At 45.5% G+C, this 27,203-nt stretch overlaps 1 long non-coding RNA gene across 2 annotated transcripts in view; it reads right to left on the bottom strand.

The window, feature by feature from the left end:
* LOC115645751 overlaps positions 1-9,717 on the bottom strand; it is a 952,243-nt gene extending 942,526 nt beyond the window's left edge. The window contains exons 1-2 of one of the 2 annotated variants that reach the window (XR_003998812.1): positions 9,142-9,717; positions 7,530-7,682 (exon numbers count right to left, since the gene is read on the bottom strand). This is a non-coding gene — a long non-coding RNA (uncharacterized LOC115645751). Of the gene's footprint in view, positions 1-7,529; positions 7,683-7,959; positions 8,090-9,141 lie in introns of those variants that run through there. The other variant, XR_003998813.1, reaches the window with a different exon arrangement.
* Positions 9,718-27,203: the final 17,486 nt, after the last annotated feature.

Raw genomic sequence — 27,203 nt, 5'->3', positions numbered from 1 at the left:
GTCAGTTGGTATGGCAGCTTGCCCACCCCAGTGCACAGTACTCTGCAATTGAGTACAAAGGGCCACAGCCAATGTTCGTAACTACAGGTTAGTTGATCTCTAGCTTGTTCTTGCTAACTTTTGAATAACGTTGACGTGAATCTTCTCTTTGGAGGCTACTTACTTGAGGTAGTCATGAAAGAGGAGGGTGTGGTCAAGATTGACAATGCAATGTGTTGGCTTTGGGTCATAACAGTTTCACCACAAAACTCAACAGTTAGAGTGTTTTGTGCAGTTCTGATGTCAAGGTGGAAAGCAGAGAACACTGATTTGCTTGTATTTGGTCTCAGCCACCACTTTTGGAACCATGCCTCCATGATCTGAAGGTCAGATGTATGGGTCACATCAAATTCTTTAACTGGATACAGGCCTGAGTTGCGAGTGCCAAATTAGGAGCATAAACAAACTTCTGTACTATCATTTCAGGCATATCACTCATGTACACATTGAAGCGTGCCAAAGTGAGTACAGAGCCTTGTAGTAGCCCATTACTTAAAGTGTGCACTAGCTGGTTTGACCTCCAAGGCATATGCACATATTTTGGCCACTTTGCATGTGTTCAGCAGCCAGAGACTCTGTGCACAGGGGATTACTTTGGCCAGTTTTGGTAGCAGTCCGTCCTTCCAGATTGTGTCATATGCCTCTGACTGGTCGATGAAAGCAGTACCAGACTTGAGTTTTCATTGGAATCCAGCCTCAGTGTTTGTAGTGAGGGCTAGGACCTTGTCACAGCAACTTCTGTGTGGTTGGACACCAGCTTGATCGTTGGGTGAGCTGGTGTCCACAGAGGGCCCAATTCAGTTCAGCATCATATACTCCATCACCTTGTAGGTGGTGCTTAAGAGAGAGCTTGGCCTTTTACTAGAAGGGTCATCTGCAGATTTTCCAGGCTTTAGGAGTGCAACGACCCTGGCTTCTCTCCACAGATGGGGGATTTCACCAGTCTCCAGATGTTGGTGAAAATCTGCATCATCCATTTCCATGCCAGAAGCCCCAGGTTATATAGGAACTCTAGATACATGACTTCAATAGGAGTTGTACGCATGTATCAGCACTTAGAATCCAGCTCCTAGAGTTTCCATGCCTCCTCAGAGGTAGATCTCTAGATCTGTACCTAAAAACATAGATACTCAATTTACACTACTGAAATAGGCATGTCACAGGCTGCTTGGCTTAAACTGATTAGTAGAAACCAAGCACCTCACTGTAGTTTGCACAACACTTAATAGTTCCTTTAGTGCCTTGTAATAGCACTTCTGAGCTTGAAGTGTGATTATGCCTCTTACAGCAACAGTCATTGAGCTGCTTTGGCTGAGTGCCCCAGAACTGTTTGTGCCATGATGAGCACAGTAGTGTAAAAGGCTCACCAAGAACGGCCCAAAAAGCAAACAGAATGCAAAAAATCTTTGCTCATATATGGTTTACTATTTGTAGCTTTGCTCAGATAAAGAAAACAGCTGTAGCTGCAAATCAGGTGACTTAATAAGTCAATACACTTTCAGCATATTTCCCTTTGAGGCTTTTACTGAATAGTAGACAAAGAATGTCTGATCAGATTATTTTTGTTTGCAGTGTTGTAGCTTTGTTGGTCCCAGGATATGAGAGACATGGTAGATGTAGGCCAATAAAAGATATTACCTCCCCTATCTTGTCTCAGATTATTTTTATAAGGGACAGAGAAAAAGTGAATAAACAAACTGGATTTGACCATAATTCACTGATGACCTGAGGTACAAAATTTAAGTATTTCTGACATTACATATAGTTACCACAGAAAAACTTCTGGTCCTGGTTCAAGTCTGTGTGTATCCTTACTGTTTTGTTCTCTTTTAAAGAATCCTGTGGCACCTTAAAGACTAACAGATGTATTGGAGCTTAGGCTTTTGTGGGTGAATACCCACTTCGTCAGATGCATGTAATGGAAATTTCCAGAGGCAGGTATAAATATGTAAGCAAGAATCAGTCTGGAGATAACGAGGTTAGTTCAGTCAGGGAGGGTGAGGCCCTCTTCTGGCAGTTGAGGTGTGAACACCAAGGGAGGAGAAACTGGTTTTGTAGTTGGCTAGCCATTCAGTCTTTGTTTAATCCTGATCTGATGGTGTCAAATTTGCAAATGAACTGAAGCTCAGCAGTTTCTCTTTGAAGTCTGGTCCTGAAGTCTTTTTACAGTAAGATGGCTACCTTTACATCTGCTATTGTGTGGCCAGGGAGGTAGAAGTGTTCTCCTACAGGTTTTTGTATGTTGCCATTCCTAATATCTGACTTGTGTCCATACATCCTTTTACGTAGGGACTGTCCAGTTTGGCCGATGTACATAGCAGAGGGGCATTGCTGGCACATGATGGCGTATATAACCTTGGTAGATGTGCAGGTGAATGAACCGGTGATGTTGTAGCTGATCTTGTTAGGTCCTGTGATGGTGTCGCTGATTTAGATATGTGGGCAGAGTTGGCATAGAGGTTTGTTGCATGGATTGGTTCCTGAGTAAGAGTTGTTATGGTGCAGTGTTTGGTTGCTGGTGAGACTATGCTTAAAGTTGGCAGGTCGTCCGTGGGCGAGGACTGGCCAGCCTCCCAAGGCCTGTGAAAGCGAGGGATCGTTGTCCAGGATGGGTTGTAGATCCCTGATGATGCGTTGGAGGGGTTTTAGCTGGGGACTGTATGTGATAGCCAGTGGAGTCGTGTTGGTTTCTTTCTTGGGTTTGTCTTGCAGTAGGAGGCTTCTGGGTACACGTCTGGCTCTGTTGATCTGTTTCTTTATTTCCTTGTACGGGTATTGTAGTTTTGAGAATGCTTGGTGAAGATTTTGTAGGTGTTGGTCTCTGTCTGAGGGGTTGGAGCAGATGCGGTTGTACCTCAGTGCATGGCTGTAGACAATGGATCGTATGGTGTGCCCAGGATGGAAGCTGGAGGCATGAAGGTAGGCACAGCAATGAGTGGGTTTTCGGTATAGGGTGGTGGTAACATGACCATCACTTATTTGTACTGTGGTGTCTAGGAAGTGGACCTCTCATGTAGATTGGTCCAGGCTGAGGTTGATGGTGGGGTGGAAGCTGTTGAAATCGTGGTGGAATTCTTCCAGAGTCTACTTCCCATGGGTCCAGATGATGAAGATGTTGTCAATCTAGCATAGGAAGAAAAAGGGCGTGAGTGGATGAGAGCTGAGGAAGCGTTGTTCCAGGTCAGCCATAAAAATGTTGGCATGTTGTGAGGCCATGTGGGTGCCCATGGTGGTGTCACTGGTCTGGAGGTATATATTGTCACCAAACTTGAAATAATTGTGTGTGAGGATAAAGTCACAATGCTCAGCAACAAGTTGTGCTGTGTCATCATCAGGGATACTGTTCCTGACAGCTTGTATTCCATCTATGTGTGGGATGTTTGTGTAGAGAGCCTCTACATCCATGGTGGCTAGGATGGTGTTTTCTGGAAGGTCACCAATGCATTGTAGTTTTCTCAGGAAATCAGTGGTGTCACAGAGATAGCTGGGAGTGCTGGTGGCATAAGGTCTGAGTAGAGAGTCCACATATCCAGACAGACCTTCAGTGAGAGTGCCAATTCCAGAGATGATGGGACGTCCAGGATTTCCAGGCTTGTGGATCTTGGGTAGTAGAGAGAATAACCCCGGTCGGGGCTCTAAGGGTGTGTTGATTTGTTCTTGTGTTAGTGTAGGGAGTGTCCTGAGTAGATGGTGCAGTTTCTTAGTATATTCCTCAGTGGGATCTGAAGAAAGTGGCCTGTAGAATTCTGTATTGGAGAGTTGTCTGGCAGCCCCCTTCTGGTAGTCAGACCTGTTCACGATGACAACAGTACCTCCTTTATCAGCATCTTTGATTTATAATGTCAGGGTTGTTTCTGAGGCTGTGGATGAGTTTGCGTTCTGCCATTGTTCTCTCCAGACAGGAGCAGTGGAAGCTCCCAAAAAAGTGGTATGTACTCAGGGAGGCTAGCCCCTTCCACCACTTGCACTGTTGTGGCTAGTGCTCTAAAAATAGAGCTAGCACAGGCATGTCTCCTTGGGCTTGGATACACACTTGGATACACACACACACACACACACACACACTGCTTGAAGTGTAGATATATCCTAAGAGGCACAACTGAGAAGCTGCCCATTGAGTTATATGGGACAACTGGAAGAGAGATTCTGCCCTTAGAAAATAATTTATCTGAGAGTTGTCAACTGTTTAGAAATATTGTATTTGTCTCTGTTTCGGTGACCTTGCTATTGTCTCTTTCAATAAAGCTTCCGTTTTAATGATGCTTCCCAGCAGCAGAACTAGTCTGATGATGCAGAGAAGGCCTTTGGCATTTGGAAGTATTGAAGTGTCAAATGTGTAAGGTAAGTTTTTTTTAAAAGAGGCTTAGAGGTGGCTTCCTGTATGGTGTTGGCATAGTGTAAGGTGAAGAGCTGAATGCTGTAGGGAGGGTATGAAGTGCAAAAAGCAGTAATGTGGTAAGGGAACAGAGCTGGGTACTGTGGTAAAGAGCCACTTTTAAAGCAAATACTTATGCTAAATCCAATAACTAGAATTACCTAAGATACAGCCCTCTTTTTGGCAGATCTTCACAGCAGCATAAATCCACAGGGAGGTTTCCCTAGTATCTGCAAATTCAGCTCCATTAGGCTTAATCCCCTTAGTGAGAATTACAAACCTCCCACATCTGGAGTTCAAGAGTAAGTGAACAGGCCTGATAACTGGGAGCTGCAGATAGCTAGCTCCACTAGGGCTGAGCAAACACTGTAGAGAGAGGACTGGAAAACCACTCAGTGTTTTAACACAACACAATAGGCTAATGCTGCAGGCAACTATCCATCTTTAACTCCCGCTCACCTACGAGAGGCAAGCTGTATACTAAGGTAGAGGTAAGGGAAAAAGCACTTCAGAGCTAATAAAAAGTCAAAGAAAGCATCACAATGTGTGCTCGTAAAAGATTAACACAAGGAAACATGTGACATGAGACATCCTCTTATCTCCTGGGAACTCATGTGCTCTAACTTGTGTAGATAGAGGGGGAGGAAATTCCACAGAAACAAACCTAGGTGCTGGAACTAGGGGTGCTGGGGGTTGACTGCTGCACCCCCAGGCTTGAAGTGGTTTCTACCATATACAGGGTTCACAGTTTGGTTCAATGGCTCTCAGCAGCCCCACTATACAAATTGTTCCAGCGTCCATGGAAACAAATGAGGTAAACACTGGAGGTGTGAGAAGAAATGTAAATCAAAGATTCATTGAGCATGCCAATGAATGGTCGTTAATAGGAAAAGCTTGGAGTAGAGCAATAAGCCACGACAGGGTGTGTATTACTCAGTGACAGGTGCGCACCGCACAGCCCTCGAAGAAGTGCACCAATAGCCTACCTATGTATGCCCTGCTGTGTCCTATTACAATCAGAATCTTTAATATTACATTTACTGTGAAAAAGGCTTTTGAAAGTCCAGTTGTGGGAGGTTTTACGCAGCAGTAACTTTCCCTAGGCAGAATAGTCTCTAGCAGAAGGCCATGAGCAAAAGTCATTAACCAACCCTCTTTCTTGACTATTTAGACTCTATTAATCCGTTATCACTTTTAGCCACCTAGGCCATATGGAGTCTGGCTGCATGGCCAGCAGCAGTTTGTGGCCCTGAACCTATTTTCAACTCATTTGCCGAAAACAAAATCATGTGGTCACAAGACTGAAAACAGCTGCCTACAGAATATCTGGGATGATGGGAAAAGGGGGCAGATGAAAACTATAACTTTTACCCTTTCTCCTGTAACAGTTCTCCTTTCTCCCCTTCCTCTTCCCATTGGGCTCCCTCCACCTTTCTCTTTCTGCCTTCCCCTCCTTCCACATAGTGGCGTTTAACTAAAAAGCAGGCTGTCGGCTTCCTGATGCTGCTGAGGTGAAGGGGCGGAGGCCTTAGTTTGCCTTAAGTGCTGCAGCGGAAGAAGATCTGTCAGTGGAGCCTCAGAGGAAACCAATGCTTCCCCCCGCAGCTCAGCCACTGAGCTTATCATTGCCTGGACGCACCTACGCTGGGGAAAGGGAGGGAATGAAAAAGGAAGGAGAGAAGAAGCCCATGCAAAACCTGGAGACGGGGGGGCTGGAAGACAGAGAGCCATTTTAAAAGTGGGAGGGCAATGGGGGTGTGTGTGAATGGGGCAGAGAGGAGCAAGTGGTGGCGGGGTACTAGGGGGAAGAGGCATCACAGGGGCAGGGCCTTGGGGAAGGGGCGGTGCAAGGGCAGGGGCTTGGAGAGAAGGGGCAGCATGAGGGTGGGGCTTCGGGGTAGAAGGTGGGGTCACTGTTCAGGCACCCATTCTCCCTCCCCAGCCTGTGCTAGCTCTATTTTTAGAGCACTAGCTGGATCAAAGTGTAGCTACAACAGCGCAAGTGGTGGAAGGGGCTAGCCTTCCAGAGTACATACCATTTTTTGGGAGCTTCCACTGCTCCTGTCTGTACAGAGGGGCAGACATGAGGAGAGAATACAGACTTCGGAGGCAGCAGTGTGGCCCAAAAGAGACACAAGAATCATTAAGATGCTGTCCAAGACACTATGCATGTGCTCTGGCAGTTAGCCCCTCCCACTGTTCACCCCACCATGACTACACGCTATTTTCAGCATGCTAACTCGATCAGAGCTAGTGCTGGTACAGCTCCTCAAGCTGGGAATAACACACAGCTCAAAGTATAGGCATAGCACAGACCTTGCAACCCTGAGCAATGGCGTAGCTGAGGTGACTTTTAAGATACCTTGGTGCCCTCCTGATTCTGGGCTGTTCCAGGGGCTGGAGAGGCCCCCAACATAATTCTGACAGCCCAGGCTACCTGCCTAAGTTATGGCAGTCTCCCTGAGCTGCCCTATGGGCCACAGCCCTGCCCAGAGTCTTCGTGGCTGTGTGCACTGCAGCCCTGGTCCTGACACAATCCTCCTGCCTCCAGCTCTGTAGTGCAGGTACCAGGACAGATATGGGGCTTTTAGGGACCCTTTATGCCACTCTGGCCCTTTTATGTGATGTAAAGAAGCCAGAACAGGGATTAGGATCACCCGAAGGGACAACCAGGAGCAAGATACTGTTACCCTGAGTAAGGGTGGCAGAACTGGGCTATAAATAAGCATGTATTCCAATATAGAAGACAGCTTTCTGTCTATCTAAGACTTCGGTTCTCAACTGTCCATGGAGTAATTGCTAGTGGTCTGTGGAGAGCTGGCTGGTCAATTTACATGAATTCTCTTTCTTATTTCCATCTGCTAAATTACATTATAAGAAGATAAAAATACATTAAAATCCTTCCTAATATTAATTTCCATGCAAGCAATTGCTTTAGTTGCCACGGGGATGTTATGTACATTAACAGGAATTGAGGTGGTCTATGCAACTGCAAATTGGAGGGAAAGTGTCCCCAAGAAAATCTCTGTTAAGATGTTATCCATAGTATGAAAAAATAAGAGAACCTCTGGTATAAGGTATCCTACCCAATTTTTAAATTTATTTTCAAACATACCTCCATGAGTCAGGGCTTTTATTTTTGCATAATAATGCTTGTAGTTGCTCAGATTCAGTGGTGCAGACATTTTTCCATGCGTGTTGATCCACGGACTCCCAGCTTATCTGTAAAAAGCTCTGACGTTTGAAGCTGGGTCCCAGATTAAATGATCTAAAACAGAAAATAAATTTTAGGCTCTAAGGAAAAAGACAGAATCTATTTTAATTAAATGCCTAGGGTTTTCCTCTAAAACCAAGAAGAAAATGTGGAATACCTGATCAAAAAGAAATGTTTTTAAGGAAATGTAAGTATAATAGCATATTGTACCAAATTATTTCCTCTACACAGAATAAGGCTGAAACTTTTTTATTGGGGGTGATTAATTTGGGGGAATTAAAAAGAAGCTTCTTATAAATCAGAACTATTACATGAAATGAACTATTCCTACTCATTTAAATGTAGCTCATTATGAATAATATTGAGGGTCTCATTGTACAGGAAATGCATTTCAGTCCATGGACAGCGTTGTGACAATTACTATGAACACTGAAGCATTCTGACATCAGCGTAGCTGTAGCAGGGAGAGGCACCTCCATTTGTATGTGAAGGAATGTTAAATGTACTTCTGGCTAAGACAGATAAGGCAGTCAATTTAAGATGGGTTTTTAAGTAGCTCTAAATACGATTCATCTTTTAAATGTAGATTTATATTAAGCTCAAGGTGCAGCAAACCATAGCTTACATGTCAAAGTCATAGCAATTTTCTGTAATTTCTCATTTTGCTTTGGAGGCAGCAAATGATGGTAAGTGAAAATCAAAATGCTTACATAGTTACCTATTAAAAGGAAGTTATCATTTCTGATCTAATATCTAGGTTTGGCACAATTTGCTCTTTGCATGAAAGGGGCTTATCTTGTCAAGAGGGGTCTTAGCATCTGGTCTATTAACATTCAGTCGGTGATGTTTATTTTCTGTTTTAAATTGTGATTCAATCTTCACAACACAGTTGGGGGGGGGGATGAGTAATTGTGGATACGCTTCTCTGAAAAATAATCTGAGACACTAACTCTGAGGTAGGATAAATCAGAATCGCAAAAGGTGGTGGGGGGAAAAAAGTGAAATCCCTGCTTTTAAGCATCACCATGGTAGACTCCAGCAATCTTTTTTGTTAGGAATGTTTTTTTTAGGAAAATTTCAACATCTGGTTACAATCATAATGCAGAGATGGTCATCATGGTAAAATACATACATGGATGATATCAAGCTACAATAACATTACATATTATAACTGCATAATCTCAAAGTTACATTCCCTCTTTTTCCACATAAGGCAATTGAAACTAAACACAGCAATTAAAAAGTTTTTTTTTTAAAGGAGAAGATCTTCTTGTAAGGAGGAACACTTGCCATTGCTGAACAAAAAGACAACAACAAAATGTGTCTTGAGATCTCTTAAACAGCCAGAAAGTCACACTAGGAAACACACTCAACAAATTTCATTACATTCTCCTAATTAAACTAAGATATCCCTGTGCCAAATAGGCTTTCAGCTCACATAAACTTCTGAGAGTGGCTGCCACAGTATATCCTACGTATGAGGTTTGAAAATCTGGTGAAAAACACTGATTACCTCAAGCAGATTGTTACTCCAATGCATAATATTTGGCACTGTAGGCTGTTTCCACAGTTAAAGTTTTCAGCAGCAATCACTTCTCTCACCAATGCCACTTTAGGGTATGTCTTTGTCTACACTGCAATTAAAAACCAACAGCTAGCCCATGCTAGCTGACTCAAGCTTCTGGGGTCAAGCTAAGAGGCTGTTTAACTGCAGTGTAGATGTTCAGGCTTGGGCTGAAGCCAAAGCTCTGGGACCCTGACAGGTGGTAGGCCCAGATTTTCAGAAGTATGTAGTAGCCTAGAGAGGCAGACAAGTGCCTTGTGAGGTTTTCAAAAGTACCTAAGTAGAGATGATTGAAAATTTTTTGTCTGAATGACTTTCTGGTAAAAATGTCCCTTTCACAAAACCAGAATCTTCAGTTTTGCAAAATATTTTGATTTTTCTGTTGAGTAAATTAAAATGACAGCTCCCTGGCTGCCCCTCTCCTCGCCACCCGCAGACCTGGGGGTGGCGAGGAGGCCGAACTGCTGGATTCTCAGCCTCTCCACCCCAGAGCTGTGGAGCCAGGCTGCATGCCGCAGCTCTTCTTTGCTTCTCCAGCAGCTGGGCTGGAAGAATCTTTACCCATACTACTTCCTCTGATGGCTTGCTCTATAGTGAGCTCCAGACAGAGAGGCAAGGTGGTTTGTTATGAGTTATCTTGGATTTCACCCCCCCAAAAAAAAATCCCCAAAACCATGTTGTACGGCACCCAAAAGCCAGGAAATGCCAAAGGTAAGGCCAGTCTGCCTTCTGGCAAACATGCGTCACAGCAGCCTTCAATTATCTTATCATATACAATTTTTCAAATAATGATACCATACACTATCATAACTTTTTTTCCCTACAACCTCATGTGTAGCATTTGTAGTACGGGGCACTACGCTGTATAAGGCAGTTGCAGCATAACCATAGCCTGAGCCAACCCAGGGGTGCCAACACTAACCCTAGCTTGATCCCACAAACTGGCACTAATACCTAATCCTTGCCTGTGCCTATTAACTTAAACCATAGCCTGAGCTCAGCTGGTGTCACCTCTGAGCCAATCAGCCAGCTGCCTATCCCCAGGCCCATGAGCTAGCCCCAAATTTAGCCCTATTAAGCCAGTCCAGATATTAACCTAAACCCATAAACCAGTGCAAACCATAATCCTAGTCCAGGGCCACAAATTTTCCCCCATGCTAACCTTCACCTAGGCTCACAAACCAGAACAATCCAGATTCTAGCCCAAACCTAGAATGAGACCCGACCCCACTGTGACACTACACCCCATATTCATCATAGTAATATTATGATGATATGATTATGGCATAATTATGATGCATTTTGTGAAAGATGGGTCATGTAAGATGTTTTTGGAAAAGTTATGATTTACTGAATATGATTATCCTACTTGAATGCATTATCAATTTTGTATCTGAAGTTATAAATATTGACTATGTATCTGTATTTCAAATGTGTTTAAACCTGGGTGACAGCCACTAAGCAAAATGCTTCCAGCCTAGACAACTGGTTGTGAAGGGTCTATTCAGGGTAACGGGCCATTCAGAAAAACAATAGGCTTTAGGAGAAGCTTATCCCCCACCTGGTGAGTCTTCCTGAGAATGCTCCAGACTGCAAGTAATGGCTGCTATGACTCAGCAGGTCATGTAAGGACATGTGACCAGACCACATGACACTGATCTCTATTTTGGGTACCTGTATTTTTCCACAAATTGCCTGGGAACTGTTTTTGAAACAATGGGTTCCCGCCATAAGGAAAACCTATATAAGGCAGGAAGTGACCATCATCTGTGGTTCTTCACTCCCCCACAACTCAACACCTTAGAAAAGCTCCAAAAGAAAAGGACTTGAAATGGGGGTAGGGAACCCAAGCTGCAAAGCAAGTCCAGCTTGTGCCTTAAGAATCTGCAAGCCTGCTTGTATCATCAGTCAGGGTGAGAAATTGCTAATTCATATTCAATCTTTCTAGTATTTTAGTCTTAGTTTGTGATTTTGTTTATTTACTAGATAATCTGCTTTGATCTGTTTGCTATGACTTATAATTACTTAAAATCTCTCTTTTTGTAGTTAACAAACTTGGTTTTGCTTTATCTAAACCAGTATGCCTTGGAGTAAAGTGTCTGGGGGAAAAATCTCAACTTGGTTAACACAAGCGTATTGTGCATATCCTTCCCACATCGAGGGGAGGGTGAATTTTATGAGTTTATGTTGTACAGATCCCTGTGCAGTGCAAAACGGTACAATTTTGGGTTTATACCCAGCAAGGGTCCAGGGTGGAGGAGCTGGGAAATTGGCTGTTGTCTCCTGCCTGACTTTGAGTAAGGCACTCAGGTAACTTAGTTTGGGTGTGTAGCACCACCTGGTGTCATGTTGAGTGACCACAGGACCTGAAGTGGCTGTGAGTCACCAACAGAGCAGTGTGGGAAAGGCCAGGCCAGCTGGGAGGTTAAAGGGGTGCAGCAGTTCCCATGGCTCACAAACTGCACCCCAAGGGTGACAACCTGTCACACCCACCCTCACCTCTAATCCTCAAAATGGTCCATATCCTAACGATTCAATGAACTGGCACCAAAACTAACCCTAGTTTGATTTCACAACTCAGCCGCAACATTTACCTGAGTCCAACCCCACTAGCCGGTGCCAAACCTAATCTTAACCCCAGGCCACAAACTGGGACCAATACTATCTATAACCTGAACCTATGACCTAACATTAAACCTAACCCTTGGGCCTTGGCTTCGGTGAATACTGTGTTCAGTCTATGGGCTCAAGCTCAGGCTAGCATAGGGTAAATTCACAGTCTCATGCTCAGACTGAAGCTAGTGTCAGTTCATAGACACAGATTAGGCTAAGGAATGGGCATGTGGTAGAACTGGATGTGGATCAGGTTAGGAAAGGATACAGCTGCAAGTTTCGGCTAGGAAAGGTATGGAGCAATTTCTTGGGCTGGTGTAGAGGTGATGATGGTTGCACACTCCCAGGCTGGGGTTTGTTCTCAGAGTGGCTTGGGGGTTCTAGCTAGAAGCAGGCCTATATGAGAAGCAACCGCATGGATCTGAAATAGTTTTAGCGACTGCATGTATGAGCAGGAAATACAAAATATATAATACTTGCCTCCATTTGGAACTTCATATTTTTAATTTCTTTAATCAAAAAATATATAAAGCTTATGCAGGGAGTGTGCTGTGGCAACTGCTTACCCTACTGATCATAACCATTTTATCGTTACCTTGTGCTTCCTCCACCACCATCTGGTTTCTTAGATTGCAATGCTCTTTGGTGCAGGGACCATCTTTTTGTTCTGTATTTTTACAGCGCTGAGCACAATAGAGCTCTCTTTCATGATTGGGGGCTACCACTATATAAATAAATAAATATTAGTCACGCAGCCCAGCAATAAAATACAGCTGACTAATATGTATTGCACTATTTTTTTGCATAAGCAAGTTCCATTCTAAATATTTTCACACACATTGTGTTCTGAACCAGTAGAACAAAGTAAGGAATATTTGTAATTTACATTAGTAACTTGTATTAAGGTATCTGTGGAGTATTTATTAATAGATCATTATTAAATATTAAAACTGAGCAACCAGACTTGACATAGTTTGAATTATGGTGTAATAATTCAGAGTTTGTGAATTACCACATGTAATCCAGTCATTGGTTTCTGAATTCAAAGGAGTATCACAAATCCAGGTGACATCCCTACATGATAGATTTTGCAGTTAGATTTCTAATTTAGCTGAAAGCCATGTAAAAATTCATGTAGCAGACAGCTAGCTACCTGTAGCTAATCAGCTTTACACATAAAATTTTCCAGCTACTGTAAAATTGGCATCATTTTGGTTTACAAAATGGTCTTGAGATCAACATGTTTCAGATCATCGCATATGACGATTTTCAGGGTTTAGACCACTCACTTTGTGTCAGACCATGTCTCCTTTCAGGGATTTGCCGTCGTACACATGGAAGGCATATATCAGAGATCTGAACAGTGGCAGAATAATAGCCCCTATTACAGAGTTTAAGATATTCCTATTTCTGGGTAGTTCTGAAGACAGATTTGTCAAAGAGAATGAAATTGTAGAATATGCACTGGGTTTAATTTTTAGAAATCACACAAATTTAAAAAGCCTTGCAGCATATCTCTGGAATACTATGATCACATTCAAGGACCAGTAAAAATTGTAATAATTTTGTAGAATAATTTAGCTTTTCACAGATGAGAATTAATATATTTGCATCTCCTTTCTATCAGTAATTCCCAGGTTAGAATTCATAGACACAGATGCATTCAACAGTTTTCTGTTAAACATCCAAACTGATAGAAAGCCCATCGAAGACTGATAAAGAAACAAACCATTCCATTCTCTACAGAAGTATAATGGACAAATGTAATGTTCCTAACAGCTAATAAAGAGATATTCCTAAAATCATAAGGTTGCTGTATGCCACTGAGATGATCACAGATGTAAATCATAGAATGTCAGGGTTGGAAGGGATCTCAGGAGGTCATCTAGTCTAACCCCCTGCTCAAAGCAGGACCAATCCCCAGACAAATTTTTACCCCAGATCCCTAAATGGCCCCCTCAAGGATTGAACTCACAATGCTGGGCTTAGTAGGCCAATATTCAAACCACTGAGCTATCCCCTCCCCCCAGTATCACTTTTACTATATATTTAGACACTGAGGGGCTAATTACTGCCCTAACCCTTTTAATACTTCCACATCATAGCATTAAAACAAAGGCCTTGATAAAATAAAATCAGCACATTCAACAATATGCCCCACATAGCAGCAGCCCATAATCCAACTCATTTAGAACATAACATTGTCCATGAAAATGGGCACATATAAGAACCCACCTTTCCTTTTGTTTGATGCTCCACATCACCTGTAGCTCTGTTTACCAAGTGGTAGCGACAGCCCTTGATAAAATGCTGAGCAAATCAGAAAATTCAGAACTTATGGGAGATAAAACCAGGGATTTTTGCAAGTGCTGTTACTTTTTAGTGGGTGTGGGGTTTTCTTCCTTCTCCCAGCTGGATCACTTCCTGGCAACCTAGAGGAATGAAGATGTATCCTGGCTGCTCTGGTTCATTTGTTTAGTGTTACTCGTGCTCACATGTATCACATGTATCAAGTATATGGGGAGAACTCCTGTTACCAGTTCTCCAGAAAGCAAGAAGATCTTCATTCAAACTGATAGACTCCACCAAAACCTCATGTGATGCCTCATAGAGATGGATGAGACTAAAATAACAGGTTGAGCAACATAAATGTAATGGAGCCCCTCATGGCTATTTAGTGAGCCAATATAAACCTACTAATACCCCTTCCTAGTAAAAGAAAGAAGGAACGACTGAAGTTTTTACTATTAATCTAAAAAAGAGAGAGAACAAATTTGATTACAGATTTTGCAGGATGATACTAGTACATCAAATTCTAGACATTTGGTTAATTTAGTTCCAATATTGATCAACTGCCTTTTTTGGGGGGGGGGGAGTGTTACAGTTTTGTTTCATGGGTATCAAGTCAGTTTGGATATGGAACAGATTGCAAATTCTGCAGATGGTCTGTCATTAAGAGAGCAATTGCGTGCTACAGAAAAGCCAATTGCAATTGCAATATTTAGTAATAATTTTAATACTGTTTAAGATACCAAAACATTAGCAAAAAATGTGGGTATTACAAATAAATTTCCATTTCAAAATAAAAATGATTTAAAAGCCATTTCTTTTTCTCCTGCATACCAAGAATTTACCTAAAGATTACATAATCTCCTCTGTAATCACTGATGCTATTGCAAACACCTAAAACAGTACATGCAGTACATTCCCTTCAGTGTTATCTTTACTTATGTGACAGATGGGGCCAAGGTCCAAGGCAACAGTAAATGAGGGGCAATGTGCAATGGTCAACAGAGACATACACTAAGGTTTTTTCATTTAAATCTTTCCATTTTCATTTCAATTTGGCTCAGATGTGCATTTCATACAGCTCCCTGGATGTTCTCTGATTAATGCAACACAATATTCAATGCATTCTCTGTTGCTGATGTTTTGACCATTAGCCAAATGTAGTGCCAGTACCACAGGCAGCCTTCAGTGGCTGTAGGCGTGTTCTTTTTGGTTTTATTTTCTTCCCTTATAGGGATTGTGCCAAAAAAGTGATGGGTGAGTGTAACATCCTAGAACAAGGATTATAATTGACTACCTGTTTTAAAAAAATAGGAGTAGTAAATGTTCAAGTTATTAAAGCTAGAATTAAAATCTAACATCAGGGTACATAACCTTAATCAGGGATTGTACAACAGTGTTTAAGATCTCTTTGTATAGTCATTACAAGCAAGAAATGCAGCAATGTAAGCGAGATCATTCACATCAACCCAGGGCTTTCTTCTTTAATATCATTAACTTCCATTATGTGCATGCAAGACTTGTAACTGAAAAGGCAATAATTTAATTTTAACAAAATAATTGATCGAGTTGCCTATTATATAAACACTGCTGATAATGTAGATTAATGACATATTTCAAAATGAAAACAAATTTGAAGATTGAGCCCATATCTACAGTAGTCAGTGAGACAGATTCTCCATGCTCATTTGTACTAGTGTGACGACCCAACATGCAATGCAGAAGAGAATCAGGCCCACTAAAGGATTTAGGAGGGTGACCTCATCCAGCCCTACCAGTGAACGAGGCTACTATAGTGAGTGCATGTAACTGAGAAGAAAGTAGGTGTAAACTGAGGTCCCAGAATGAAACAATGGAGGAAAACCTAAGGATCTTAGATAAATAAGTCCTTAGAAGGGACCAGGCATGATTGGTTCAGGAGCTGCCACTTCACTGTGGTGCAGGCACATTCTATCTCCATCTGCCAGGAATGTCTATGGGATGAGCCCCCATTAACTCCGTCACAACCAACAAGGCTAACACAGCAGCAGCAGCAGGACTGGGTCTAGCAGCTGCTATTTCACTGCAGCTCTGGCCCACCCCAACTGTAACAAAGATGTGACCCATCAGAGAGCCTGTTTTTTTATTTCCTGTCCCTTGTCACATGACTGGGGTCAGTCTCCACTGATTCCAGCAGCTGCTGTTTCGTCCCACCCCTTTGTATTAAAACCAAATGTAAATAAAAGATATCAGCCAAAATTCACCCCACATTAATAAAACACACAAATAGAGATGTGTAGGAGGGAGGCCAAGGGAGATGACTTGACAGATGAGACAATTCTGCCACTTATTGGACAAAAACTATTGTTTGACCGGTGCAGGCAGCACCTCCACCAATAGGTGGTATTGTAGTTTTATCTTAGTGGTAAATTGTTGTCTGTTTTGATAGTGTATGTTATCTTGGTTCAGGAGGATTAGAGAAAAGATAGTTACCTTTTCCGTAACTGGTGTTGTTCAAGATGAGTTGCTCATGTCTATTCCACAATAGATGTGCGTGCTCACCACGTACACTGGTGCCAGAAGCTTTTTCCCTAGCAGTACCCATAGGGGAGCGCCCTAGCGACCGCTGGAGTCGTGCCTTCATGGCACGGTATAGGAGGTGCTGTGCGCTCCCCCACCCTCATTTCCTTCTTGCCAGACAACTCCAACAGAGGGGAAGGAGGGCAGTATGTGGAATGGACATGAGCAACACATCTTGAAGAACTCCAGTTACAGAAAATGTAGCTGTCTTTTCTTCTTCGAGTGATTGCTCATGTGTAGTCCACAATAGGTGATTCCAAGCAGTATGTGTTGGCGGTGAGTAGGAGTTCACAAGCTCTCAGGATGGAGAATGGCCCTGCTGAACCTAGCATCCTCCCTGGTCTGAGAGACAATCACATAATGCAAGGTGAACATGTGAACTGAAGACCATGTGGCAGCCCTACAAATGTCCTGAATGGGGATGTGGGCCAAAAAAGCAGCTGACAAGGCCAGCGCTCAAGTTGAGTGTGCCCTCACAATCGGTGGTGGAGGGATTCCCGCCACGTCATAACAGGTACAGATGCATAAGCTGATCCAGTTGGAGAGCCATTGAGTGGAGATTGGATGACCTTTCATGCGCTCAGCCGAGGCAATGAACAGTTGCGAGGACTTTCTGAATGACTTAGTCTGCTCCAGATAAAAAGCCAGAGCCTGTTGCATATCCAGTGTGTGGAGGCGGTGCTCCTCAGTGGACACATGGCGCTTGGGACAGAGGATCAGCAGAAAAAAGTCCTGACCCATGTGATAGGTGGAGACCACCTTCGGGAGGAATGAAGGGTGTGAGTAGAGCTGGACCTTATCTTTATGAAACACCATATATAGGGGCTCAGAGGTCAGGGCCCTGAGTTCCAAGACCTGCCTAGCCGATGTGATCGCAACCATGAAAGCCGCCTTCCATGAGAGGTGTGACCAGGAGCACATGGTTAGTGGCTCAAATAGGGGCCCCGTGAGACAGGCCAACAGCAGGTTTAGGTCCCACTGTGGGACTGGGGGCCTAACATATGGGAAGAGATGATCTAGCCCCTTAAGGAATCAGCCAGTCATAGTATGGGAAAATACTGTGTGTGGCCCTGCACACTGGCGGATGGAAGGCCAATATGGTCGCCAAGTGCACCTTGACTGACGAGGGCGCCAGGCCCTGGGCTCTAAGGTGAAGGAGGTAGTCCAGAATCAGCTGGATCAGGGTGGCCACCGGGGAAATGCCCCACTTGTCTGCCCGTCTGGAAAACCAAGACCACTTTGCCAAGTAGGCTCAGCACGTGGAGGTCCGCCTGCTTTCTAAGACATGCTGAACCTCCTCCGAGCACGTCCTTTCCTCCCTACCTAACCATTGAGCAGCCACACCTTGAGGTGGAGTTCTGCTAGGTTGGAGTAGAGGAGGCGGCCCTGGTCCTGTAAGAGCAGGTCCAGGCTGGACGGCAAGATGGAAGGCCTGTAGGCAGATGTCATGGGCTATACAAAAGTTCCACAGCTTGAGGGTTTCATGGCAGAAGACAGAGGATTGGGCCCCGCCTTGCCTGTTGATGTAGAACATCAAGGCTGTGTTGTCCGTGAGGACCCTGACTACCTTGCCCTCCAGGTGCGAGCGGAAGGCCATGCATGCCAGCCATACCACCCTGAGCTCCTTGACATTTATGTGGAGAGTCATGTCCTGAGCCGACCATAGACCAGGGGACCTTGGGTCTGAACATTCCCCAGCATGGGCCCCTATTCCAGGTCTAACGCATCGGACACCAGCTCCAGTGATGGGACCCTGCCCCTGAACTGGACCCCTTGGAGCATGTTTCTTGAGGAGGGCCACCACTGTACAGAAGTGATCACTGGTTCAGGAACCGTGAGGACTTTGTCCATCCTGTCCCTGGCCTGGGAGAACTCTGAGGCCAACCAGAGCTGGAGGGGCCTTATCCTGAGTCTGGCATGATGGACCACATATGTGCATGCTGACATGTGACCCAAGAGTTGGAGGCACACTCTGGCAGTTGTCACCGGAAACCTTGTGACCATATCGATAAGCCCCTTCAGGATCTCGACCTGTCTGGTGGGAGGGAGGCTCTGGCTGATGAGGCATTCAGGACTGCCCCGATAAACTCTATGCGTTGTACCAGGACTAACGTGGACTTGGTGCTGTTTACCAACAAGCCCAAAGTGGTGTACGTGGACAGAAGGAGCACCACATGATCCCGCACCTGTGACTGGGAGCTGCCCTTGACCAACCAGTCATCCAGATAGTGGAAGATCTGGACCCCCCCAGTGCCTGGGGTAGGCCGCCAGCACCAACATACATTTCGTGTGCCAATGGATGGGCCAAACGGGAGGATCGTAAATTGGTAGTGTTCCTGCCCCTCTGTGAAATGGAGGCAGCATCTGTGCCCCTTGAATATGTGAATGTGGAAGTACACGTCCTGCAGATCGAGAGTGGCATACCCAGTCCCCGGGATCCAGGGAGGGGATGACGGAGGCCAGGGAGACCATGCGAAACTGGTTCAGTCCTTGCAGGTCCAAGATAAGCCTGAGCCATCCTTTGGCCTTTGGGATATGGAAATAGCAGGAATAGTACCTCTTGCCTTTGAACTCCCCGGTACTGCTTCCACCACTCCTAGGCCCACTTCCTGCTTGAGCAGAGCCTCGTGTGAGAGGTCCCGCAGGAGGGACGGGATGGAGGGTGGTTGGATGGAGAGGAAGTAAACTGGAGGGTGTAGCCCCTGGAGATGGTGTTGAGGACCCTTCGGCCCAAGGTCAGCCACAACCGCTTCGGGAGGAAAGCACACAACTGATTGGAGAAGGGAAGCTTTATTGAGGGTGGATCCCTGATGAGGACTGGCAGGGAGCCCCCAAGTATCTCGTCAAAACTGCCTTTTCCCTGCTTGCTTGCCCTTGGAGGACCCAGGCTGGGGGGCAGGCCAAGACTGCCTCTGTGGGCACCTTTTATAGTCCTGCATCTTCTTATAAGTGGTCTCGTATTTTGACTGAGTGGCCTGAGCAGGAGTCTGCTGCTTGAACTTAGGTTTAGCCAGAGGCAGAACACAGAGACTCAGAGTCTGGAGAGTCGTGCGGGAGTCTTTCAGGACATGCAGCTTTGTATCCGTTTGTTCCGCAAACAGAGCTTTTCTGTCAAATGGGAGGCCCTGCAGGAAGCTCTGCGCCTCGCTGGACAGCCCAGAGAGCAGGAGCCATGACGCCCTTCACATGGACACCGCAGAGGCCGTGGACCTCATGTCCGCTGCATTTGAAGCTGCCTGCAGGGCTGTCCTGGCAGCTGCTGTGCCCTCCTCTGCCAGCACTTTGAACTCTTTCCTGTCGCGCACCTGGAGGGAGTCCTCGAACTTGGGCAGGGAGCTCCACAGATTGAACTCATACTGGCGTAGGAGAGCCTGGTAGTTTGCCACCCATAACTGGAAGCTCGAGCACAAATACATTTTCTTCCAAATGAGTCCAGCCTCCTTGAATCTTTATTTTTCAGGGTAGGGGCTGGTTGTCCCTGCTGTTCCCTATGGTTGACCGACTCAACCACCAGGGAGTTAGGAGAAGAGTGGGTGTGTAAGTATTCATGCCCCTTGGTGAGTACAAAATACTTGCGTTCCTCTCTCTGAGAGATGGAGGCCAATGAGGCTGGGGTTTGCCACAGAGCATTTGAAATTTTCACCACCCCTTCGTGGAGAGGCAAGGCCACCCTGTCTGGTGCTGAGAAGGGCAGTACATTAAACAAGGAGCCCGAGGGCTCCTCCCTCTCCTCTGCTTGGAGGTGGAGGCTTGATGCAACCCTTTCAAGAGCTCTTGGTGGGCCCTAAAGTCCTCCTGCAGGACGGAGGGAGGAGGGGCCGTAATCACCTCATCCAGGGAGGGTGAGAAGGCCGGCGCGGTACTTTGTGTGTCCACTGGCACTGGAGGGTCCACCACCTGGTCGGTCTCCTGGTACAGTGCCAAGGATGTATGTCCCGCCGACTCCTTCCTTGGAGGTCTGGAGAGGGAGGCCGATGGTCCTTCTGAAGCTCCGGCCACCAAGCGAGTCCGCACTGGGAGCTGCGTCGGAGGCCACAGTACCCACTGGTAACATTGGGCTGGCCACGGGGCCCGGTGCCACTGCACCTGCTGTGGCACTAGCAGAGCTGGCTGTTCGGCCTGGCTGGCCTGGCCCGGCCCATCGATGGATGACTACGAAGAGAGGCTGGGCTGACATACAACCTGCCGCTGTCCCTGAACTGGAAGGAGTGGCATTGCTGGGAGCGATGCCAACCAAGGGACTATGATCCTGACATGGAAGACCAGTACCGTCGGTCACAGCTGCTCTGTAATCGGCTCCAGCGGGTGGACCCACGATGGCAAGATGCCGGCAATCGACGGACAGGGCTGCAGAGGCAGTGCCGTGACGGGGTCCTGGAGCAGGATGCTGAATGGGAACAATGTTGACATTCGTGCTGTGAACAGCTGCGATAGCCCCTCTGAGACAAGGACCTTTGGCATTGTCTGCCTCAGTCCTGGCGGTGTTTGCTCCTCAAGGCAGAGCAGTACCAAGAGTCTCAGTCAGACGGAACCCAACCAAACAGCCTGGTGGGCGCTGAGGGTGATCCACATGGACTTTGCCCTGAACAAACGCTGAGCGGCGAACAGCGTCAGGAACATTCCCTCCACCGAAACCGGTACCGAGATGGGGGCGACTGCGGAGATCCCAGTGGTGGCTAGCATCTGGAGTGCAGGGCCGACATCGGTGCTGCTCCTGGTACCGGCATGGACATAACGTCCCAGGCCACCTGCAGGGTTTCTGGTGTGGAGGACAGCAGGACATCCAGGGAGTCCTGCTCCAAATAGGCTGGGCTACTCTGGAGACCTAGAGGCCAGCAGGGATCGAGGACTGCCCAACATGGGTCCAGTCTCTGTCCCAGGTTTACTCTGCTGCCGCAGTGAAGAAGGCCTCTTCCTAGCCTTCTTGGTGTGCCCCGTGGATGGGGAGCGGTACCAACTAGTCAATGGCGCCAAAGGGTCACTGCACACCGACACTGCGGTGTCCAGTGCCGACTCAGAGAGGCACGCCAGAGCTGGGATCAGTGCTGATTCCATCAGAATGTCCCTTTCTGTCTTGGTCCAAGGCTTAAACGACTTGCAAATCTTGCAGTGTTTGCTGAGATGGGTTTCCCCCAAACAGTGTAAATAGTCCATGTGCAGACCACTCACTGGCATAGATCGCCTACAAGTGTTGCACAACTTAAAGCCCAGGGCACAGGGCATGCCCTGGCCCATGTGTTCTAGCTAAACTAAACAACTAACTAACTACAGACACCATACACTGAGTGAACAAGCAGTTTTGGGGATGAGCTACAGCAAAGCTGGAGAAGACCAGTTCTGAAGCACCTTCACTGGCGGCAAGAAGGAACTGAGGGTGTGAGGAGCACGCAGCGCCCCTTATACCGCGCCAGGGAGGCACCACTCCAGGGGTTGCTGAGGCGCTCTCCTACAGGGGAAAAACTTCTGGCACCGGTGCACGTGGCAAGCACGCACACCTATTGTGGAATACACATGAGCAATCACTCAAAGAAGTAGTTATGTTTTGCCTGTGTGTGCTGGAGTTGGTATTTGCAGTGTTTGCATTAACCCTTGCGATTCTATAAGTGAGTGTTGCAACTGCTGGCAGTGCCTTGTGCCTAAGAAGAAATGTACCAGTTATGCAGATGAGCCTGGAATCTGTGAGTAGCTGACAGGCTTTGGGGTGTTACTTTCTGAGAACGATGGGACTGATGAGAAAACATCACTGTACCTAGCGGTGTTTTTGGACGGTATTGCCAAAGCTTTCTACCAGCAGCATCTCAGTGCACATTGTAGGCCTTATGACCTGTTCTGCAAACACTGAAATGACTGCTAAGAGGGGAGATTGGCTCTTTTGAAATACCAGAAGGAATGGCAAGCCAGGTGACAGCAGGAAGGCGAACCCCTGCATAGTTATTTGTGAGTTTGATAGGACTGTCCCTGCGCCTCTCTGGCCAGGAGATGACTTGAGTGAAGCAGAATTCACTATGCCAAAAGTAGGCCTGGCAATGCATAGAGGAGACAGTGCCCAGTGACAAACTATGAGAGAAGCTTGTGTGAAAAAATGAGTATAAATTGTTTAATGGCTGAACCTTATAATCTGTTAGTGAAGGAGCGTCACATACTGGATAAACCTATGGACCAGATTATATGCGGAGTTCAATGTGTGGAAACAGAAATTAGGGGTTCCTTAAAGGTATCAGCTCAATTCCCTCCTACAATGTGACCCCTTTATACCAGATGCAGCACTTCAGAAATGATTGCTAATGAAGTAGTTAAAAAATTGCAGGAGGCCCAGGTGCAAGCTATTCACAAACTTTCTGTGGGTCAGATGAGAGAGACTATTTCCCTTGTGGGTCCCAGGCCAGATGACATTTGCACACAGTGTGGAAGCAAAGGACATTGGAAACCAAACTGTCCAAGCAGGGGGAAATAACACCAGGGAAACTAAAAGTTGCTGACACAGTAAGGTCACCATCATCAACTATTGGAATGGCCCATGTAAAGAGTGGCCCAGATACCCGTATCTATGTGCCTGGATACATGAACAGTAGGAAAACCACAATGCTGTTAAACTCAGGATCTGAAAAATGTCAGATCCAGGAGAACACTCCGTGCTGAAGGGGAAGAAATCTTGTTCTGCAGAGGTTAAATTGTTGACTATTAATCATTAGCCATTGCAGGTAGCAAGCAACTGTCTAGGCAGAGAAACATCAAAAAGCTTTTGAATCAATGATGGCAAAACTTCGAAATATGCTGTGCTTAAATTCCCAGACCTTTCCTGTCCATTTATGATAAGCTATGACTGTTGTTGGATTTGCACTTGAAAAAACTGATGAGCTCAGTATGTAGGCATATTAAAGAAGGTACTAACAGTGATTTCCCCCAAATGACAGTAACCCCCCCCCCGTTTCACCAAGTACAAAAATCTTTTAGTTCTTCTGTTAAAACTTGTAAGCTCCTATCTGCAGAAAACATTGATTGTATCTGTCCTGTGAAAGATACTCTATCACTATGTAAATCTTACAAATAAGTTAATTGACTTTGTTCTTGAAGTAAACACTATGCTAGCCTTAAGCTGTAATTAATACAATGTAAACAAACAGACCCCCACCCTCTGTGATTACAGGGCCAGGAGTCTCATAGAAATTAACACACACCCCGAAAGTGGTGGAGACAGTAAATTAAAATATGGTTAAGATATGGAATGTATGTTGATGAATGCTTGATATACATGAATGGATAGGGAGATGCTAGCTTAGAAAGGAAGTATCCATCGGCCGAAGAATGCGTCAAGTGTACCACCAGACAACCCCCGGAGGGTAAACTGGAATCCACCCCATCACCTGGAAGGATGAGAAACACAAACTTTGAACAGAGTGAAGCCACCAGGAATGTGCCACTTTAGACAATGTGGAGCCACCAGGAATGTGCCATCTGCTGATTGAGTCAGCAACAGCAGGATGAAACAGCTCCCATAGACTAACATAGGAATTAATTCCTATAAGAATGAACTCCAAAGACTGAGAACTTTGAGTCTCTGGTTCTGCTGCCAGCCTCCAGGAGCATCAGGTGCATCTGACACAGACTTGGCTCCATCCTCATGACCAAGATACCTGGCCAGTAACTTGGCATGAGCAACTTCTAGGCTGGTAACTACAACACCGGTACAGAACCTGAATGAATGATTGTGTGAATGAATATATATATATATATATAAGGAATAAGTGTATATATATATATATAGAGAGAGAGAGAGAGAGAGAGAGAGAATAAGTAGCGATAGGAATAAGTAGTTAAAGGTTATTTTATCTTTTGCTTTATTATTATATTTACAATAAATGTGGCATCTTTGCCTAACCCCTCTTAATAAGATCTTGCTGGTTTTTATTATATTGGTATACCAAGGAGGCACAGATGGGTGGCTTTTGGAGGTCACAAATTAAAAAGAGAGAAAAATCAAGTATTCAGCTACAGAACTGGACTGTCTGGCTATAGTGGATGTCCACAATGCCTATTGTCCATATTTACTAGGTACGGAAATCATCATGTCCACAGACAACTGTGTCCTGAAGTGGCTTCTTAAGAATCACAACCCCAAAGAATACCTGTAGAGGTGGATTCACAAACTGTCTGAACATACATTTGGACCATAAACCTGGTCCCAGCTCTTCAAGGTCTCCAAGATGCTGGGAGAATATGGGGGTTGAACATGGCAGAAAACCAGGGTCCAGAACCTTCACAGATTCATAGACTGGAAGGGACCTCGAGAGCTCATCGAGTCCAGTCCCCTGCCCTCATGGCAGGACCAAATGGAGCGGGTCAACAAAACTCTCAGTGCAGGTTGGGTCAAGTACTGTGGAAAGCATTGATGAGTTCATCCACGTAGGCTGCAAGCAGAGTTTAAATGGTCTCAGTAGTCCGGATATACTTTAATGAGCAGGTCTCACTGTCTCCTGCATGAAGACCATTTCTCTCATATGGATACAAAAATGTTTTTGTGCTGAGACAAAATTCAGGATCTATCATACCTGTGTGATACCTGTATTGCTATATGGTCAGAAACCTGAACTCTCTTACAGGCTGACTTGGAGTGGCTAGATGCATCACCTTTGTGCTGTCAGTGCCAATTTGATCATAAAGTAGTTTGATTTTGTGCAAAATGTCACACTCTTTCAAGGATCTGGCCATCCTTCCAGTTACTCATTGTGTTCAACAGCAGTGTTGCATACTCTTCAGTCATGTCGCTCAGATGGACAACAGCACATCTCGTCACTCTGGGTATGTCCAGACTACCCGCTGTATCAGCGGGTAGCAATCGATTTTTCAGGGATCGATATATCGCATCTCATTTAGACACGATATATCGATACCCGAACGTGCTCCCGTCGACTCCAGAACTCCACTGGAGCAAGCGGTGGTAGCGGAGTCGACACAGGGAGCCACAGAGGTCGATCTCGTGCCGTGAGGACCCGAGGTAAAGCGATCTAAGATACTTCGACTTCAGCTACACTATTCACATAGCTGAAGTTGTGTATCTTAGATCGATACCCCCCCGCAAGTATAGACCAGCCCTCTGTTGTTCTCTCTGGGCTGAAGAGACAGGAGGCAGCTGGAATGCGGTGTAAAGTTTGAACCAGCTATGAAATTCATCATCCATACCTAGAAGAATTAATTGGGACAGGGAATGTTTACATAGACGCTATTAGGATTACTTCTTTTATTTTTTGTAAAGCTTGTAAACTCCTCTTTGCTAACCACAGATGCTTTTGTTTGTTAGTAACTTTTAAGCTGAACCCCTGAGAAAGTTATTTTGGGTCCTTAATTTTTGGAATTGCTCTTTTAAAATCTAGCAAAAACCTAAATTCCAGATGTATTTTCTTTTCTTTTTTTAATAAAATTTACCTTTTTAAAGAACCTGATTGGTTTTGTGTCTTAAAAGGTCTGTGCATATGTTTTTCAATTAGCTAGTAGCAACAGCTGAGTTTCCCTTTTGTTTGTTTTTTTCTTGGCTTCCCTGAGGGAGAGGTGGAAAAGCCAAGGGGCCTCAAGGAAAACTTCCCAACTGAGTTTTTCCAGGATTTGCAAGAGGCAGGTTTTCTCTTGAGTGGTCGCAGAATTTACCAGGACAAGGTCAGAGAGAAGCTGTAACCTTGGGAGTTTAATACAAGCCTGGAGTGGCCAGTATTAGTTTTTAAAATCCTTGCAGGCCCCAAACTTCTCCACTCGAAGTGCCAGAGTGGGGAATCAGCCTTGACACCTCCCATCTTGGAAGAAGGTAAGAGAGCAGCACTGCCAACCCCAGAAGTTCAAAAGTCATGAGTCAGACACCCTAAAACTCAAGATTGGACCCCAGATCATGAGGTTTTTTAAACACTGTTGTGCTTTTTTCGGTCTGTCTGTTGCTCCCCAGGCCCATCCCCAGTATGTCTCTGTGACAATTAGTATCGCCAATTCTTCCAAATTTATAGACAAAGGTGATTTTGATCCCTGCTTCAGGAGCTCTCACTGGCTGCCTGATGGTGCCGAGCTTTCAGCTTCTTCCCAGATACCAAATTCTAGTTCATTAATTCTGTCTCTTCTTCATCCCTACATTAGTTTTGACCCCAAATCAGTTCTGCCCTCTCAGCCCTTAACTATGCACCCTCACATCAGCTCAGCCTTTAACCCCCACATCAGTTATGCAATCCCCAGTCCCCACATCTGCCTGTCCCCCCAGCTCACCTCTGCTCTTCCTGCAGCTCTGTAAGTTCTTCATCCCCTTTCCTCGGGTCAGGAGTGGGTGGTTCTCCTCTGCCCTGGTATTGCAGGGATGGAGAAGGGAGGAGCAGAAAGCAAACTGAGCCATTTGCACAGGAGGGGAAGGGCAGAGCTGCTGTTGGACTCCTTCCCTCCTGGGAGAATGATGAGGGCTACTCCCTCTCCCACCCCAAAACTCCTGCCTCCTGCAGCAGCTCTGATTGGCTGCTCTACCTCAAGGAAGGGTGCCAGTCAAAGCGAGGGCGGGGCTGTGGCCTCAGGTAGGACTGAAA

Source organism: Gopherus evgoodei, chromosome 2 (genome assembly GCF_007399415.2).
Source record: "Gopherus evgoodei ecotype Sinaloan lineage chromosome 2, rGopEvg1_v1.p, whole genome shotgun sequence".
Lineage (NCBI taxonomy): Eukaryota > Metazoa > Chordata > Testudines > Testudinidae > Gopherus > Gopherus evgoodei.
Note: the sequence above shows the minus strand (reverse complement) of the source record. Positions and strands in the feature narration are given on the sequence as shown.